At 43.0% G+C, this 20,573-nt stretch overlaps 1 protein-coding gene across 6 annotated transcripts in view; it reads left to right on the top strand.

Annotated features, from left to right (window-relative positions):
* Positions 1–20,307, top strand: part of myo3b (myosin IIIB) — a 756,411-nt gene extending 736,104 nt beyond the window's left edge. For 3 of the 6 annotated variants that reach the window (XM_068035376.1, XM_068035375.1, XM_068035377.1), the window contains exon 36: positions 19,370–20,305. The gene's annotated coding sequence lies outside the window, so the exon portion shown is untranslated. Of the gene's footprint in view, positions 1–19,369 lie in introns of all 6 variants that reach the window. The other 3 variants (XM_068035378.1, XM_068035381.1, XM_068035380.1) reach the window with 3 other exon arrangements.
* The last annotated feature ends 266 nt before the right edge of the window (positions 20,308–20,573 follow it).

Below are 20,573 nucleotides of genomic sequence, written 5' to 3'. Positions count from 1 at the left end.
TGTCCCCTCTAATCCTTTTACCAATCACCTTAATTCTGTGCCCCCGGTAATTGACCTCTCCGCCAGGGGGAACAGGTCCTTCCTGTCTACTCTATCTAGGCCCCTCATAATTTTGTACACCTCAATTAAGTCACCCCTGAGCCTCCTCTGTTCTAAGGAAAATAACCCTAGCCTAACTAATCTTTAGTGTATTGGTAATGAACACTGAGCATCCTGGTCAAAGGTAATGTGAGAGCAGAGAAAAATGTTTTCAGAAATCAGTTGTTCCTGGTATGCGTGTCAAAAGGAACTTAACAGTTAGTAAACAATTACATAAAATGCAAAAACTATTTTTAACACCCTCAGAAGAATGATAAATATCAGGTAATACATCAACATTTTATGACGTTGCTAGGCAACCAGAAAATAAGTTGCAGATTAGTTTTATGCCATATATTTGTTCCGGTGCTCTTCTCAAAAAGGTGAGGTCTGTGGTTTCCAAGAGCTTATGAGATTTGCAGAATTGGGATAGAGCTTCAATGACTTCTCCCTTCTATCTTCCAACCATTTTATGATTTTTCTTCAGCCAAACTTTTGATTAATGCCTTTGAGCAGAGTGACCTGTTGTGCTTGCCCAGTGTTTTGAATACTTTGTTGGAGCATGCATGGTTCTCGTTTCTGATTTCTATGATGTTCCAGTTGTAGTTGCATAATGAGTAGATGGTGTGGAATGGACACAAAACTCTTGATCACATGAAAAGGAAGGAAAATTTGGAGGCTGAGACAACTCACATCACTCCTGTACATCTATTACCAACTAGCTCAAAGGCATGCAACACTAGGGTCACAAAGAAAGGGAAATACCTATACATTAAGAAAAGAATGTAAACCAGTTTCAGTTTCACTTATCTGAACTGCTCAGTACTCATTGCTTATCCAGAATGTGTCTCAAGGAGATTGTTCAGAGGATTTATTTCAAATTAGATACTGTTGCAAATCGAATGTGGCGAGAATGTGGAACTCTGCCACACAGAGTGGTTGAAGCAAATAACAGATGCACTTAAGGGGTACCTATGTAAGTACATGAGGGAGAAAGGAATAGAAGGATATGTCAATAGTGAGATTAAGTAAATAGTGTGGGAGAAGGCTCATCTGGAGCATTGGGTCAAATGGTCTGTTTTGTGCCATAAGTTCCATGTAATTCTAGAAGGATTGAAATCAAGACCATACAATCAGAGTTTCAGCCTCCTGACATCATCAGCAGTCGTATTATTTATTGCCTAAATGGGTACGGTAATCTTGTGATTATGAGTTCAAATTCTACCAGGGAAAATTGTGAAATTTAACTCAATAATTCTGGTGATTCGTGACACAAGGAATATAATCATGGAAACTTCCGGATTGTCATAAAACCCAATTGGTTCATTATGTCCTTAAGGGAAATGAACCTGTCGCCCTTTTCTGTTTTGGCCTATATATGATCCAGTCCAACAATATGTGGTTGACTCTTAATGCCCTCAAGTGGCTGCCATTACCTTTTCAGGCCAGCTAGGGATTGGCAGCAAATATGGCCTTGTCTGTGTCACCCTCATCCAGAGAACAAATAATGACAAATAGCGCAGTAAGTAATAACAGATTAAATCCTAGGCCTGTACTGTGTTAACTAATCTCAGCCAGAAGAGCAATAGGGGATTACAATAGGCTTCAGTGACCCCTCTTGATCAGCTGCTTAAAGTGTGTGCCCATGTGTGGGCATTAGGTGAGGACAGGATCCGAGTTAGCATGAATGCTCCCTTTGGTTGAATACTCTTATTATACTCACTATCTCACATGAATAATGGCTTCTGAGGTGAGATACAGGAGGGTGCCATTTGCAAGTAGAACGGGCAAGGAGCCAAATCTTCCAAGAGAAAAGGAGAAGGGAGAATTACTTTTTAAAATTCAATTTGTCATTGCACTACTGACACGTTTCTACAAACCTGTGGTTGCCCAAATGAACTGATGATTAAATGTGATTCAGCTTGTTATGAAGGTGCTTCTGTTTTTTTTTGTTAAAATATTTTTTGAGGAATTCATAGTCAAACTGAAGAAATGTTGGACCAGCTTTTTTTTCAAGAGTGTCATCAAGGGGACACTGAAAGAACTGGTTTGGCAACAAAACTGTTTATTGGTTGTCAGATGACTCAAGTTAAAAATAGAACAGAAACCCTGGTAACGGGAAGGTGTGGGAGTGCACCTGAGAGGCAGTAAACTCACAAGATTTTGGTTATAGCGTCAATGTGTTTCACCTCTGGAATGAGATAAAGTTAGCCTGCCACTAAATAAGTTTCAAGGAAGGAGAGAAGCCCACAACCCAGCTCGCTTTCCAGCAGCTCTCTAAAAGACCCTGAGAAGTCCACTGTGTCAATTCATCTTGTCTCCTATCTTTGAAGAAAAGCCTGCTAAATTACTTCTCAACACTGCCTGAAAAGAACTGTTCTAAAAGATCCCAGTGACCTGCCTAAGTGTACTCAGAAGTTAGACTGTATGCCAGTTTTGGAATACAATATATCTCATCTGCTGTTTTCTTCAGGAATGAGCAAGTATTCATCCCAAGTGTGTTTTATTTTGTCTTTAACAGAGCTCTGAACCAAAATCCCTTTTTTTCGGTTAACCAGTGTATGTGTGTGTGTGTGTGTTTGAGTGTGAGGGGCTAAAGTAAAAAGGGGACTTTAAAATTTCAATCTGTGTGTTTATGCTTTACTTCATTACTGGTTAAGACTCGTTTTATAATAAACTGATAATTTTGTTGTTCATTAAAGAAACCTGGTTGGTGAGTTCTATTTTGGGAAAAATAAGAGTATATGATTGACTGTATCAGTAAGTGGGAAAATTTAAATATATGTTGTGACCTGTGACGAAGTGGGACTAGAATAAACAGTGCACTCCTCCCACCTCGGTCATAACAAGCTGTATATGAAAGTTTCAAACTGTTATAGTATAAATGTTCTAAAAAAAAATCACATCTAAAGAAAAGTTCACAGCAAATTTTGGGAATGAATTATGAACATATCCACCAATAAACAAACGTATAACGTGTGAGGTTATCCACCAATAAACAAACTTATAACTTGTGAGGACTATTCAAAGCTCTTTCTCATAGGTACTCTATAATAACATAGTACCTATTCAATTATTTTATTCCTCTTTTGCCCACATTTTCTCCTTGTGCAACCTGCTCATGACCATGCAATCTCACCCAGTCGTCTGGATAGGGACCATGAGAGAGTGAGGTTTGGTCTTCTCTGTAATGAAAACAGAAAGTGCTGGAAATACTGAGCAGATCTGGGAGCATCTGTGGAGAGAGAAACAGAGTTAACATTTCAGGTCTGTGACCTTTCATGTGGTCTGATGAAAGGCCACAGACCTGAAACTTTAACGCTGGCCGGAATTTTACGCCACCCCGATGAGCGGGATGGTGGCAGAGCGGGAGGGGGAGCGGGGTGGCGTAAAATGGAGCCAGAGGCCTTCTCAACCCTCTCCCACCTCCGCCGCCACTTTACGTAGGGCAGCGGGGATGAAATACGGCCCGTCCACCACAGGCCAATCAGGGCCCTTAAGTGGCCACTTAATGGCCACTGAAGGGCCTTGGCCCGGCTCCACACTGATTTTATGTGTGACTGGTCAGGCCTGGCAAAACTAGGCGGCTTCCGAGCGTCCCGGGGTGGCCTTCATGGTCGGGCACACTGTGCCCAATGGAGAGCTGCCCCCCCTACCCCAACCACCTCCAAGACCTAACACACCCCCCTTCCTCCCAATTGACCACCCTTGCCTCACCGGGGCCTGACCAATTACTCCTGGCGAGGCAACCAAAACTTACCTGCCGTCCTGGCTCCCAGGCATCCTCCCTTCAACTTGGGCTGCAGTCCCAGCAGTGGCCACCGCTCCTGGTGGCGCTGCTAGGACTAAGAGCTGTCGGCCCACTGATTGGCCGGCAGCTCTGTTAGGCGCGACTTCCTAGCTAAAGTGGGTGTAAGTCCCGTCTCACACCAATTGAAGCCTGGGGACCCGCAAAATATGGGTTGGATCCCTGGGCGAGGTGGACACTGATTCGCCACCGACGTTTCAGTTGGTGGCCGGCTCCCCTCCACCTACCGTAAAATTCCGGCCCCTGTTTCTCTCTCCACAGATGCTGCCAGACCTGCTGAGTATTTCCAGCGCTTTCTGTTTTTAGTTCAGATTTCCAGCATCCGCAGTATTTTGCTTTTATTTTGGTTTTCTCTATGACTGCTTTCATATAATATATTGCTAAGAACAGCACAAGGGTGGCACGTTTTCCTCCTAGAGTTCTTTCCTTCATGACAATATATTAAAATTTTCAGGCCAATAAGTGGACACAAGCTCCAACTAGTATGTCTGGATCCTGAGCTGCTTACCCTATGATCCTTAAAGGGACTGCTAGAGGCCACTGAAACAAAGGCCCCAAAACTTTGGAAAATGTTGGCCCCAAAATATTTACAGGGAAGCAGATAGGGTGCAGGGAGGGTGAAGAACCCGATGAGGCTGGGGATGTGGAGCTCCTGCCAAAATTAATGGCAGGACCTCATAATTCTTTTTGTTCTGTTTCCCACCGGCCAAATGAATAGCCTGTCTGGTAGCCAGGAAGGAACAGTACTGCAGGAGACTGCAGCTGGGGACTCTTAGGTGCAGTCCCCGGCAACCAGGAAGAGGGAGAGAGGCCACAATCAAGTGGGGAGAGATGCTACAATCTGGAGGTGGCAGGGAGAGAACCCAATCGAGGCTGGGGGGAGGAGGCTGGCAATCAAAGATGGACATGGCCCAAGGCTTCCTTTAGGGGCTGGGGGAGCACTTCTGCTCCTCTTGGCCCACAATGGTGTCGGCGACTGCTGATTCACTTTTATTGTCAGATTTCCCAATTGCACTGTGGGAGTCCAATTCAAATATGATAATTAAATGTCCCGCCTCTCCACAATGAGACATTTGGAGGCCTTGCTATTCACTACCATACAGATAGGGGTGAGTGCATACAAGGGGTGTTGGTGATGCATTCCTGTATTTAACTCTTTTACCCCATTCGACCCTCTTCTGCCTATTGTGGGAGGGTTAATATTGGGGCTGTTATTTTTTGTGGAGTCAGAAGGAGAAGGAGTGCTCTTTGGCCCCTTCTTATTTGCCCTCTTGCCCCTCCTACCCCTCCCATCTGACCCCTGCACTTAGCAGTAGGCCTCGACTCCAAACAAAATTGATTAGACCCAGATAGGCAAGCTGCATTGGGGTGTCTGTGGGAGTCCAATTCAATATTTCCTGAGTAATGATAATGAGGACCAAGGTAAAATTTAGTTTAGTTCTCTGGCCTATCTGTTCTGGCATGCCATAACTGCATGCTGCTCGAATTGTACTTGTTTTGGGGTACTAATGAATTAGGCCCCACAGAGTATAACTAAAGCATTAGGCGCAAAGAAATGGCATTGGGATTGCAAAGCCAGCTTCAAATCTCCAACAAGAATTAAAATATTAGCTCTTAGCTCCAAAGTTTCTCTGAAGGATGTTGAAGTGTGTATGGTGGACACTGGGGATAAGAGATTTTAGTCACATCACTTACAGCCTGAATATTTCATTACAGCCCTGTAAATGTTTAAAAATGTTACCAGCTGTTTTTACACGCGTTTAACTGAAATCATTTTTTTTTTACAAATTCAATAGATTTATGTTATCTTCTGTTCTAACTCGGTTCATGTCTTAAATTACCAGTGCCTTTTGCTTCGATGCAGAAAATAACAAGACAGTTACACCAATCTCTTAATGTCTGCTGATTTACAGTTCATTTTAATGAAACCATGCAGAGGTGCATGTTTTTAGTTGAACTAAAAGCAGTGCAGTAAATAACTTATTTATTCAGAGGTTTTGTAGACTTTTCCTTCACATTAGAATGACCTAAACTGAATGTAATTTCTTATGATTTTTAAAATGGCTGTATAGATTCAATTCATGCCCTTGGCAATTTTAAATTACCAGCCCATGTCATACATATAGTTATCCTCTACTATACAAAAAGGCAACAAAAAAATTACTTCTCATCGTTAGAACCAGTCTGCCATGAATTTCCTGGTTTAAAGCCAAAACCAGTGAAACAATTAGTGCTCTATTTAAAAATAAATAAACAAATTTTTAATGTTTACTTGATAAAATTGTTCAATGTATCTTAAATGTTACAATAGATTTGCAGCTGCAGCGTAAAATATACTGTAGTCAATGTGGAGTAAATCAATATGATAGTGTAATTTGGGAACTATAATCAGTTTTCTAACTCTCAATGCCTTCATATTATGTATAATAGCAAATTTATAAATGTCCAAAAGAAAATTAGTTCTGCACTTTGCTGGAAAGTATCAGGATATGTCTACTAAATAAAATGGACATGCATAGGCAGTTAAACAGCCACAAAAAAAAGCTATCAGTGCCTTGCATGAGACATTGGAACATTTTTGCTTCTGTGATCGTCCAACATAATGGTGTATTAATGTATCGTGTCACAGAGTGGTAGGATGTAAACTCATTCCTGTGATTGTTACATGATTCCTTGTCGCAGTTGCGATAGCTGAGGCAGGTGCTAGGTGAAGCTACCTACTTTGCACAGGAAAGAAGGGAAATGGACTCTCATAGCACCTTACATCAACTGATACAAGAATAGCAATGACAGATGCTTAGGAGCAACTTGCCTGTCATCCTGTCTACTGGGAATGGGTTCTTTAGATTTTGTAGATTCTGTAGATTTTCTCCATTATCACTTAATATAAAGAGGCCTGAACAATGCTGCTGGGGCCTACCATTCTTAACAGTAATTTGGGGTCATCAAAAATGATTCCAAATCTTACTCTTAATCGTGCAATTATACACCAACTTTAATGTTGCAACAAAGCAATGTACAGTTCAGTGCAACTCAAATTGTTGTGTAAACAATCGGACCAATACAAATAATGTCAGATGCTGCAGCTGGGGATTTCACGTCTGAACTGCTGATCCCAGAAAGCAGTGTAAATGGTCTTCTGTAGTTAGGATTCTTCAAAGGTGCACAGTGGAACTTTGGCAGGAAGACAAGATTGTTCTGTGATTTTAAATTAAATTTCCAATTGGACATTCCTCTTAGAGGTAATGCAGAAAATGCTTTTCATTATTGATACGTTTCACAAACTGACTTGTGTATATGTATTGCAAGTGCCTTGCATTAAACCCACCTAAGTCATGATATAACAATAACAAGCTGCTGACCATTTGCAAACCAGGAAATAGGACTGTGCTTTGGAAGAGCTAATCTAAGTTGATTTTTCAAAGCCAAATGACCCCACAGCAATTCATTCCCAGTTCATATGCTGAAGTACAAATGCACCCAAATAGCGGGATTTTGATTCAAATGTGAGGGTTGGAACTGAGGTCGGGCAGTTGCTTGAATGCCCCCTCACCTCCACCTCGGATTTGCATGCCAGTTTCCTGAAGCAAAACTGACACCTTAAAGTCCAAATGGCTCCCAAGGAGAGCAATAAGAGGCAACCTGCCTGAAATGGATAAATGGCTAGATAAGGCTTTTAACGAGCTAGTCAGCTCAAAATTCAAAACTGACCCTTAACCTGTCAGCTCGTTAAGAACCAGTTTTGAATTTTCTTTGAGGCCCAACCACAACAAGGAGGAGGAGACAGTGATACAGCCGGGTGCAAATCAGAATGGTGGGACAGCATCATGAGGCATCATTGAAGAGGGACGTCTCAAAGAAGGCCCTCATTCACAGGCAATCAGTGGTACAGTGTTAGAAGAATTTTGGGGGGCAGCTTTGGACGGGTCCTTCTGCATACAGGCTTCACAGGTTCATGAGAACGGGTTTCAGGAAGACGCCACATTCCAGTTGAAAGAAAGGAAGAACATATCAGGAAATGGTATTAAACTACTCTGAGATTGGATCAACTAGCAATGAGGAGCAGTATCTGCGGGAGAAGAGGCAGAGCCTGGGCAACAGGGGCACAGGGGTGAGGAATGAGGGACAGGAAGATACCAAAGGCAATACTCTCAGCATTGGGTCTCTCGCCAAAGGACCACAGAAGACTGTGATTGTCCAGGGAGATGGTTGCTGACATATATGTGCTCGCTGACAGTCATCTGATGGTTTGCAGGAACTGTCACCAGGGTCTTCCCATGGTCGTAAAAGTCTCAGTGGCTTTGCATTTTTTTGCAACCAGTTCCTTCCAAGAAGCAGCACCAGACACTAGTGGCATCTCGCAGGCAGCAGCACATCATTGCATCACGGAGTTGATGGATGCTCTGCAAGAGGGCAGGAGATTACATTGAACTCCAGGTGGATAGAGGCACTCAAGCTCAAAGGGCAGTTGGATTTTCCTCCCTCGCTGGATTCCCTCAGGTGCAGGGGATCATTCATTGCACCCATGTGGCCATCAAAGCAGATTCCTCGATAGGAAGGGATTCCACTCCCTAAACATTCAGCTGGTATACAACCACAGCAAGCGCTTTATGCAGACGTGTGCAAGCTATCCTGGAAGCTGCCATGATGCCTTCATCCTTTGATAATCGCAGATGCCACAGCCCTTCATGGAGAGATCGGAAATCATTGGATGGCTGTTAGCTGTTACGATCACCTGGCTCATGGTTTATATTAATTTTCTGGAGGTAACTTTTAATTGGGGAATTGAAATTTTTAATGCAAGACAAATGAAAACACCTGGTTTCAGAAGCTGGCAAACAAACCTAGGGTATTTACAAATCAAAGGGTGGCCCATGTTTATTTAGTAAGTTCATAATGGGAAGTATGAAGCATTTAAACAATGGGAACCTCTCTGAACTTGATGGAGGTGGTGTGTCTGTAGCTACCTCAATCAGGGGTTTAAATTAATCATATGATTTCCAAGAACAAAGAGAAGATTTGGAGTTGGAAATAATTAGTTTAAATTGCTGTCTGGGACATCCCACATGTACGACCATGGGAGGCTCATGAGGTGCAATGCTCATCAGGATGGCAGGGACGCTAGGACATGTCTGATCCAAACACATTTCACCTGAGCGAGACTCAGTCGGAGTGAGAACAAACATCCGTTAAGAACAAAAGTTAGCAACATACAATAGAGCTAAGCAATCCCACAACTGACGGATCAGGTCAAAGCTCTGCAGTCCTGCCACATCCAATCGTGAATAGTGATGGACAACTAAACAACTAATTGGAAAAGGTGGTTCCACAAATATCTCCATCCTCAATGATGGGGGAGCCCAGCATTTCAATGCAAAAGACAAGGCTGAAGCATTTGCAACCATCTTCAACCAGAAGTGCCGAGTGGATGATCCATCTCGGCCTCCTCCTGAGGTCCCCAGCATCACAGATGCCAGTCTTCAGCTAATTCGATTCATTTCACATGATATCAAGAAACGGCTGAAGGCACTGGATACAGCAAAGGCTATGGGCCCTTACAACATCCTCGCAGCAGTACTGAAGACTTGTGCTCCAGAACTAGCTGCTGCCCTAGTCAAGCTATTTCAGTACAGCTACAATACTGACATCTACCCAACAATGGGGAAAATTGCCCAGATATGTCCTGTCCACAAAAAGCAGGACAAATCCAATCCAGCCAACTACCATCCCATCAGTCTACTCTTGATCATCAGCAAAGTGATGGAAGGTGTCACTGACAGTGCTATCAAGCAGCACTTACACAGCAACAACCTGCTCACTGTCAAGAAAGCCCCATATGCCAAATGAGAAATATTATTTTTATCGGTTGGAAATTTATATTAGACTTTTAATGGAAAAAATCCTACAGTTAACTTTTAAAAATCTAGCAGCCAAGATGGCCATTGCAATTTGCATCTGAAATACCAGGAGATTAAACTGGAGATAAAAGTCTAACAAGAAGCCCAGCCAGAACAATGCTTTGGCTAACTGAGTAGATTATGCAGATCATCCTCGTTAGCTGGACAGTCAAAGCTACCTTGAGGCATTCATAAGTGGAGACGTTCCTCCAGGGAGTAAACACTGACAACCCCACCGAAGAGAGGTTTTGGGTTTTAGACTTTGGACCTCATGAAAAACAAAAGGGATTGAGAGAACCATGTGACCAAGAGTCCATCTCTAGAAAAACTGAGAGTTTTGTTACACTCACAGAAGACAAGCAGCAACTGCAGCAGCAGAGAAAGTTGTAGGCCCCCCTTTCTTTCTCTCTTTCTCTCTCCGTAGAAAACATCAAGTTTGAAAACCATCTGTGACTGTGGACCCTCCAAACCTACAGACTGCTACAGCCAGAGACCAGGGGAAGAGAGCCAACTACAATTCTGCCTTCAAGAAAACCCTGAACAAAGCAAGCCAGCCAGAAAGTGCATTTTGACCAAAAAAGGACTTCAAGATTACAATTCCAGCCCGACAATCACCGAATCATCCAACCTCAAATTGTGTATTTAACTTTTATTTATTCTGGACTTTAATCCAACCAAAAACCCTACTTTCCACTTTGTAATCTATTTGTGCGTGTGTGTGATTCTCATGTGAATGTGTGTGTGAATGTGTAGATTATTTTTTTAAATTATTTTCAAATCGGGGTTAGATTGTTAAGTATAATAAACGTACCTCCTTCTTGTTTAAACTCAAGAAAACCTGTCCGATTGGTTCTTTCAAGATCACAGTAAAGGAAAAAGGTAAAGCACACACAGAGGTGGTAAGCACAACTGCTGTTTAAAAAGAATAAACCCTGTTGCAGTCAAATAAGAGGAAAGGAAAATGGGGAGCCTGAGACCCCCTCCTCACCTGGCTGTAATATCACCCATGCTAAGTTTGGGTTCTGCCAGGGTCACTCGACTCCAGACCTCATTACAGCCTTGGTCTAAGCATGGACAAAGGAGCTGAATTCCAGAGGTGAGGTGAGAGTGACTTTCCTTGACATCAAGGCACATTTGATCGAGTATGTTATCATAGAATCATAGAATGTTTACAGCTTAGAAAGAAGCCACTTGGCCCATTGTGTCTGCACTGGCCAGAAAAAAAAGAGCCACCCAGCCTAAACCCACTTTCCAGCATTTGGTCCATAGCCCTGCAGATTACAGCACTTCAGGTGCACATCCAGGCACCTTTTAAATGAGATGAAGATTTCTGGCTCTACCACCCTTTCAGGCAGTGAGTTCCAGACCCTCACCAGCCTCTGGGCGAAAAAATCTTTCCTCATCTCCCCTCTAATCCTTCTACCAATCACTTTAAATCTATGCCCCCTAGTCACTGACCCCACTGCTAAGGTAAATAGGCCCTTCCCATCCACTCTATCCAGGCCCTTCACAATTCTGTACATCTCAATCAAATCTCCCCTCAGCCTCCTCTGTTCTAAGGAGAACAACCACAGCCAATCCAATCTTTCCTCATAGCTGCAATTGTCCAGTCCTGGCAACATCCTCGTAATCTCCTTTGTACCCTCTTTAGTGCAATTACATCCTTTCTGTAATGAGATGATCAGAACTGCACACTGTACTCAAGTTGTGGCCTAACTAATGTTTTAAAGTTCCAGCATAACCTCCCTGCTCGTATATTCTATGCCTCGGCTAATAAAGGAAAGGATTCCATATGCCGCCTTAACCACTTTATCGACCTGTCCTGCTACCTTCACAGATCTGTGGACATATGCTCCAAGGTCTCTCACTTCCTGTACACCTCTCAGTATCCTCCCATTTTTTGCATATTCCTTTGCCTTGTTTGCCCTCCCCAAATGCATAACCTCACACTTCTCTGGGTTAAATTCCATTTGCCAATTTTTTGCCATCTGACCAGTCCATTGATATCTTCCTGCAGACTACAGCTATCCTCCTCACTATCAACCACACGGCCAATTTTTGTGTCGTCTGCAAACTTCTTGATCATTCCTCTTACATTTGTGTCCAAATTGTTAATATATACCATAAAAATCAAGGGACCAAGTACTGAGCCCTGCGGAGCCCCACTGTAAACAGCCTTCCAGTCGCAAAAACACCCATCAACAATTACCCTTTGTTTCCTGCCACTGAGCCAATTTTGTATCCACCTTGCTACATTTCCCTGGATCCCATGGGCTTTTATTTTTTTAACCAGTCTGCCTTGTGGGACCTTGTCAAAAGCCTTGCTAAAATCCATGTAGATCATATCAACTGCACTACTCTCATCAATCCTCCTTGTTATTTCCACAAAAAATTCAATCAAGTTAGTCAGACACGACCTTCCCTTGACAAATCCATGCTATCCTTGATTAATCCATGCCTTTCTAAGTGATAGTTTATCCTGTCTCTCAGAATTGATTCCAATAATTTTCCCACTACTGAGGTTAGACTGACTGGTCTTTAATTATTCAGTCTACCCCGGCTCCCTTTTTAAACAAAGGTACAACATTAGCAGACCTCCAATCCTCCTGCACTACACCTGTATCCAGTGAGGATTGGAAAATGATGGTCAGACTTCTGCTATTTCCTCTCTGGCTTCTTTTAACAGCCTGGGTACATTTCACCCAGCCCCGGTGATTTATCTACTTTCAAGGATTCCTATCCCCTTAATACTTCCTCTCTCCCTATGTTTATCACATCCAATACTTCACAATCCTCCTCCTTAACTACAATATCTGCATTGTTCCCATCTTTTGTGAAGACATACACAAACTGTTCATTAGGAACCAAAACCACATCTTCTGCCTCCACACATAAGTTACCTTTTTCGTTTTTTTATGGGCCCTACTCTTTCCTTAGTTATCCTCTTATTCATAATGTTTCAAAAACATCTTTGGGTTCTCCTTAATTTTACTTGCCCATATTCTTTCATGCCCTCTCTTTGCTTTCCTAATTTCCTTTTTGATTTCACCCCTCCGCTTTCTATTCTCCTTTTGGCATTCTGTAGTATTGAGTTCTTGGTGTCTGATATAAGCTTTCCTTTTCTGCCTTATCATACACTGTAAGCTCCTTGACATCTAGGGGGCTCTAGATTTGGCCGTCCCACCCTTTCTTTTTGTGGGAACATGTTTACTCTGAACCCCCTGAATCTCCCCTTTGAATGCCTCCCATGCTCCAACATTGATTTACCTTCAAGTAGCTGTTTCCAGTACACTTTTACTTAATCACTTCTCATCTTAGTAAAATTGGCCTTACCCCAAATTAAAACTTTAATTGCTGATCTCTGTCCTTTTCCATATTCTGTTAAAGCTAACTGAATTATGATCACTACCACCAAAATTCTCTCCCACTGCCATTCCTTCCACCTGCCCAGCTTCAGTACCGAAAACCAAGTCTGGAACCATGCCCTCTCTTGTTGGACTTGCTACATACTGGCCAAAAAGTTCTCCTGAATGCACCTTAAGAATTCTGCTCCCTCAACTCCTTTCATAATAAATCTATTCCAGTTAATATTGGGGTAGTTAAAATCCCCTACTATTACTGCCCTATTGTTTTTGCGCTTCTCAGAAATTTGCTTACATATTTGCTCTTCTATCTCCCTCTGACTGTTCAGGAGCTCTATTGTACACTCCCAGTAGTGTGATGGCCCCTTTTTTGTTCCTGAGCTCAAACCATATGGCTTCAATTGATTATCCTTCTAACATATCATCCCTCATCACAGCTGTAATTGCTTCTCATACAAAATTGCCACCCCCTCCCATTTTATCCCCCTTTCTATCTCATCTGAAAACCCTGTAACCAGGAAAGTTGAGCTGCCATTCCTGTCCCTCTTTAAGCCATGTTTCTGTAATAGCTATGATATCATACTGCCATGTTTCTATCTGTGCCCTCAGCTCATCTGCTTTATTTGTTACACTCCTTGCATAGAAGTATATACCCTTGAGCACTGCCAAATCTTTTTTTTTTTCTCTATCCTTTGTTTCCTCTGTCTTCCAGACTCACTCACTAATTTTCTGCTTTCCATTTTCATTTCTGATTTTGCCCCATCTGAGTCTAACCTCAGGTTCCCATCCCCCTGCCAAATTAGTTTAAACCCACCCCAACAGCATTAGCAAACCTCCTGGCAAGGATATTGGTCCCAGCCCTATTGAGGTGCAAACCGACCAGTTTGTACAGGTTCCACCTCCCCCAGAACTGGTCCCAATGCCCCAGGAATCTGAAGGCCTCCCTCTTGCGCCATCTCTCCAACCATGAATTCATCAGCTCTAGCCTCCTATTTCTATGCTCACTAGTGAGTGATACTGGGAGTAATCCAGAGATTACTACCTCTGAGGTCCTGCTTTTTAATGTCTTACCTAGCTCCCTAAAATCTGCTTTCAGGACCTTATCCCTCTTTTTACCTATGTCGTTGGTGCCAATGTGAACTATGACCTCTGGCAGTTCACCCTCCACCTTAAGAATGTCCTGCAGCTGCTCTGTAACGTACTTGACCCTGGCACCAGGGAGGCAACATACCATCTTGGAGTTGCGCCTATGGCCGCAGAAATGCCAGTCCATTCCCCAATTATCGAATCCCCTACAACTATTTCTCCTCCACTGTTCCTTTCCACCTGTGCAGCTGAGCCACCCAAGGTGCCCTGAACTTGGCTCTTCTTAAACAGCTCTGAGGAACCATTGCCTTCACCAGCGCCCAAAATGGAAAACAGGTTCGTGAGCGAGGTAGACTCAGAGGGCTCCTGCACTACCTACCTGGTCCTGCTAGAGTTTCTGGTGGTCACCCATTCCCTCTCTGCCTGCACGCTCTTAACCTGCAAGGTAACCACCTCCCTAAACGTGCTGTCCACATAGTTCTCAGCTTCGCGATGCACCACAGTGACTCCAGCTGCCACTCGAGTTCCGAAACCCAGAGCTCAGGTTTCTGCAGCTGGTAACACTTCCCGCAGATGTGTTCGTCAAGGCCACTTGAAGTGTCCATGACTTCCCACACATTCCACTCAGCCGAGTTGCCCTGCCATATCTCAACCTTACTTTAAACTAGTTGCTAATATCATGTAGAATTTCAGACCCTCACTCACCAATCAGCTCCTTCTCCTGTTCTCCTGCAGGTAGTTAAGGGTTATTTTAAACTTATACATTTTTCTACTATTTACACACAGTCTCTTACAGTGGATACTCACTGACCAATCAGCTTACAAGTTGAGTTTCACTCTCCTAGCCTGGAGACAAAGGAAGAAAACCTCACTAGCCACTGGAGGCTGAAAAAGGTAGACAATAGAAGCACCTCCTTCCCCTCTTCACCAAGCTCCCTCACTCACCAAACTCCCAGAATCACACTCAGTGCCAAACCGCACTCCAGTTCGCTGATGATTGCACAGTTTTCATTACTATTAGTGATTCCTCAGATATTGAACCAGTCCGTGTCCATATGCAGCAAGACCTGGAAAGCATTCAGGCTTGGGCTGATAAGTGACAAGTAACACTTGTGCCACACAAGTGACAGGCAATGGCCATCTCCAACAAGAGAGAATCTAACCATCTCCACTTAACATTCAATGGCATTACCATTGCTGAAACATCCATCAATGACAACCTGGGTGTTACCATTGACCAGAAATTTAACTGGAGCAGCCATATAAATAGTGTGGCTACAAGAGCAGGTCAGCGACTGGGAATTCTGAAGTGAGTATCTCACCTCCTGACTCCCCAGAACCTGTCAGCTATCTACAAGGCACAAGTCAGGAGTGTGATGGAATACTCTCCACTTGCCTCTAGGGGTGCAGCTCCAACAACACTCAAGAAGCTTGACACCATCCAGGACAAAGCAGCCCAATTGACTGGCACACCTTGCACCACCTTAAACATTCACTTCCCCCACCACAGACGCACAGTGGCAGAAATATCAAGTTGCACACCATATACAAGATGCACTGCAGCAACTCACCAAGTCTCCTTATACAGAACCTTCCAAACCTGCAACCTCTACCACCTAGAAGGACAAGGGCAACAGACACTTGGGAACACCACCAAGTTTCCCTCCAAACCACACACCATTCTGACTTGGAAGTATATCATCATTCTTTCACTGTTGCTGTGTCAAAAACCTGGAATTCCCTCCGTAACAGCACTGTGGATGTACCAGATGGACTGCAGCAGTTCAAGAAGGCAGCTCACCTCCATCTTCTCAAGGGCAAGTAGGGATGGGCAACAAATACTGGACTTGCCAACGATGCATACATCCCATGAAGGATTAAAAATAACCTTCCAATGGCAAAAATACTGCAAGGCTCCAGAGTCTCCACCTGCCATATTCTTCCACAACACACCACTTTGCTTTGCTAACACTTATTTTCCATTCTCCTGGCTTTTGCCATGATGAAATGGATACACACAAGTCTGCCTTAGTGCACAAACATTCCCAGTGCATTATCACATCATAGTTTAATATCATTTACAACAGAAACTCCCACGTGACCCACAAAGTGCCATCACCGACGCAGCAGCCTTCGTTCCTGGTCACTCCTATGAGTTGCTCCCTCCGTGGCTGAGGATGCGATGGAGGCAGACTGCATGCTAGTGCCTGTCAGGGACTGAGATTCCTGTGGCAGCCATCCTTATCATGGAAGTGCCCGCTGCTGCACCAGCATCACTGCAGGGGCAATCTCTATCACAAGGTATAACTGTACAGATGCTTCATTCATCATAGAGGCCATGGAGGCAGATGATGATGACTGAGCCTGTGAGAAGTGACTCCCACATCACCATCTGTTGCTTCCTCAGTCCTTTCATGGCGGCCTTGATTGCAGCTGACATCGATTCCATGCTTCTTTGTGCCACTGACCGGTCAATACTACTAATGGGGCATGCATTCTGTGCATGTCAGTGCGCAGTTGCTGCATCTATCTGAATGATGCCCTATATGGCTCTCCATGAGGTTGGCCACTCTCTCAATGGAGGAGCTCATGCACTCAAAAGAACTGAGACATTGTGGAGCACATGAGATGAATGCACTCCTCCATTTTCATCCCATGACTCTGCAGAGCCTCAAGTAACTCTGACATGTGGGCACTCATCTCACGCTGGTTCTCCTGGTAGAGCCACCTGTTTCATGACTCCTGAGGCACCGCATCCCTGCCCTGCTGAGCAGGGCTGTGCCTGCCACCATCGTCCAAGAGGGGGCTGCCAACAGCTAACTCTGTCTCCTTCATATCCTCTTGCTTTGAAGTGATGTGCGCTTCTCCCTGTGCCATCGTTTCTAATACCACACAAGGACCCACCGAGGTGCAAGTGTCTGCAAGGTGAAGGATGCGCAAGAAAGATGTGATGGTACAGGCTTCGATATTTCTTTCTCCTCTGACTCCCCGGGAACATTTCGACGGTGTGTCAACTCCTCCCACTCTGCAGCTGGCCCTGCAGGAGACATAAGAGAAGGTGGTCATGAGAAATTGGCACAATGAACAGATGCTTCTGCTGCTTAAAAAGCTTTTGCATTAACAACTCGTTGCATCCCTTGAACCTGGAGATATTGATATCTTTTCACCCCATGTTGGACTCCCATTTCTCCACCTCCAACTTCCCAGTGGCTTGCCACTCTGGTCAGGTCAAGGGCCAGCACTTCAAAATGAATCAGTAACATGAGTTGGGGAACCCCACCATCCAGATGTGCCCTCTCGCTCTCCCTGGCATTGTTCTGTTTGGCCTGCAAGGTGAAGAAAGATACCATTAGGACAATGCCTCTCTCCCTCACCACTTACAGCTTTTCATTTTCATAAGATTTTGCAGTCTTCACTATAGCCTACTGTCGAATAGCATGCTTGTGGGTCGTCAGTGCTGCTGAGCACACAACTCTTCCATGGTCAGGAGAAATCTATGCACCCTCAGGATGCCCCTCTCTTTTGCATTCTGGTGACTGCTGACCAGAAGACATGCCATCTGGTCTTTCTTTGGACTCATCTTACCAGACCTGAGCAGGTCATTGACAGTTTCCTGCACTGCACCCAGTTCCTCCTTACCACTGCTCTGCTGCTGATCTCATGAGCCACCTCCAGCCATACGGTCTTGTTCAGCTTTGCAGGCTTTCTCATGCTGCTGGCAAGAAAAAGGATACGTCTCCATGCTGTCATTGCCTCCAGCCGCACTTCAAGTGAGGTGTCAGAAAAATGGGGCACTGTGCTGGCACGGGGGCCCTCCCTACCCACTTCCCTCTGCTCAGCTCCTCCTTCCATCTTTGAGGTGAACGGCAACCACTCACCCTTTAAATCGAATGCCTTCCACGGCTAATTGGACTGGAACGCGACTCTAGGTCAATTAAGATCATTTTCCATTAAAATAGCAACACGTTTGTGCTGCCAATACAGTGTGGGGTCGGGACCCAGTAATGAACGTGATGTAGTGGGTCCTGACCTCAGAATTGAAATTCCACTGTAAATGTGTAATGGTTTACTTAGCTAGTGAGTAGTTGTGCTGGTGTACTATTTTGAGTTTGCATAGAGACAATAATTGATAATGCATTATTTCTCCTATTTAAAATGACCCACGAGTTTCACCCAACTTACTTACATTTATACAGATTGACTCCCATAGCTAAATATTGAGGAAATAGCATCTGCAAAAACATGAATTATAACAGATGGAAAAAAAAGTGAAATATCTTGAATCAGAATGGAAGAACACTCATAGAGTGATACAGCACTGAAACAGGCCCTACGGCCCACCGAGTCCGTGCCGACCAACAACCACCCATTTATACTAATCCTCCATTAATCCCATATTCCTACCACATCCCCACCATTCTCCTACCACCTACCCACACTAGGAGCAATTTACAATGGCCAATTTCCCTATCAACCTACAAGTCTTTGGCTGTGGGAGGAAACCGGAGTACCCGGTGGAAACCCACACAGTCACAAGGAAAACTTACAAACTCTGCACAGGCAGTACCCAGAACTGAACCTGGGTCGCTGGAGCTGTGAGCCTGTGGTGCTAACCACTGTGCCGCCCATAATACTGTTTCGCTTCCATGTATTAATTGTAAACTTACATAAATTATTTTCATTGAGGAACGGGATGGTGAAAAGGCTCAGGTTTTATATTAAATGTTGCATCTGGAATAGGACTGATAACATTTCTGACATCTCCATACTTACATACATTTATCTTAAGAAAGATATGTCTAGTGTTGATACTCAGAATGCTGTGACTTTTTCAATTGAATTAATCCAATGTTATTCTGGACTATTCATATTCATACAACATGTATAAGTGGTTTCCTGCTAGCTGTCTATGGTATTACAATATCATCATTATTGGCCTGTATGTTATTTTAAATTTACAAAAAATATCTTGGTAGAAGTGAATGAATGGTAACATGACATTCTTACCAGATTCTTGTTTAATTCTTTATTAAAATGGACCATACTGGAGTCAGAAACTTCTTGAACTCCAGTCAAACTATCTTGTGTTTATCTTTAAAAATGAGCTACTACATGATTTTATTTCTTGTTTTTTTCAGGTTGACTTTGACCCACTTTCGATTGAAGCCAAGAAACATGAACAGATTGCGTATTTTAATGTTTAAATAAGTTTGAACCGTGAATATAGAACTGTTGCATTGAATAGTGTGTAAACTGGTGACTTCTGCTCTCAACATTATGCTTCCATTAAGGATTTGATTTGAACTGTAAGGTAACACATTACTCACTTTGTGCCACTCGTATACGAGTAGTTTATTATTAACACCATTTGTAAACTGGTGACAGTGATCAATCTCATAATTTGAAATATCGAAATTTGTATCTCCTTTTGTGGTAACTTTAGACTGGATGAAACTGAACTACTGTTATTGAATTCGAGATGTTTGCTAAGATCTATCTTATTCTGAAACTGAACTTTTGCTTTTACAAAATATTTTTGATTAAGTTGAAAACTGTGCAACAAAGTTTAAAATATTTCAAAGTCAAATGTCATGTTTGTTATTAAATTGAAACATGCCTTGGTTTACTCACCAGGTGAGTGATTTACTTTTAATTAGCATGTTCATGTGATGTAAAATATATATGGTGTCTCAGAACATTTAGCATTGAACTCGAATTATAGCATTATAATTTTCAAATGTATTTGTATTTGTAGCCTATTAATGGTGTGAAAGCCATTCATACTAATCAACGTTTCAGTAAGAGCATCAAGTTTAATAAAATGATGTACGGAATGACATCTAGTTTTCTATTCATTGGAATTTTTATATCGCCTATATGTCAATAGTATCGCATTTATCAAATTAGTTGTGTTACTCATGATTTAGTTCTCCCATCAAATATTCAGTTCAATTTTCCAAATCGACAATCGTTATTAAGATATTTCTAGAGGCACAGAGCGTGTGATAGTAGACCCGTTTGACCACATAACATCAAAGGAAAGCCTAGCCTGAGACTGCTCTTTTTCTTTCAAAGAAACTATTTGTTACCAGTCTACCGAAGCAAATCGCAACAATGGAAATAAAATGTGACTAACATCATTCTTTAAAAAAATCAAGCCTCCCAAAAAGCTTCAATATTACTTTTTTCTGGTCTTTGGGAAACTGCAGCATGAAATTTAATTGATCCAGAAGTAAAAATAATAGCTGACTGTGTTGCGCAACTATGCTCTTATCAAACTACCTTTGTGGGATTCTGCTTTATTGAAGTTGGAAAAGTAAAATGATGCTGTATTGGTTTATT

Source organism: Heterodontus francisci, chromosome 7, assembly GCF_036365525.1.
Source record: "Heterodontus francisci isolate sHetFra1 chromosome 7, sHetFra1.hap1, whole genome shotgun sequence".
NCBI lineage: Eukaryota > Metazoa > Chordata > Chondrichthyes > Heterodontiformes > Heterodontidae > Heterodontus > Heterodontus francisci.
This window is presented reverse-complemented; position numbering and strand designations above follow the sequence as displayed.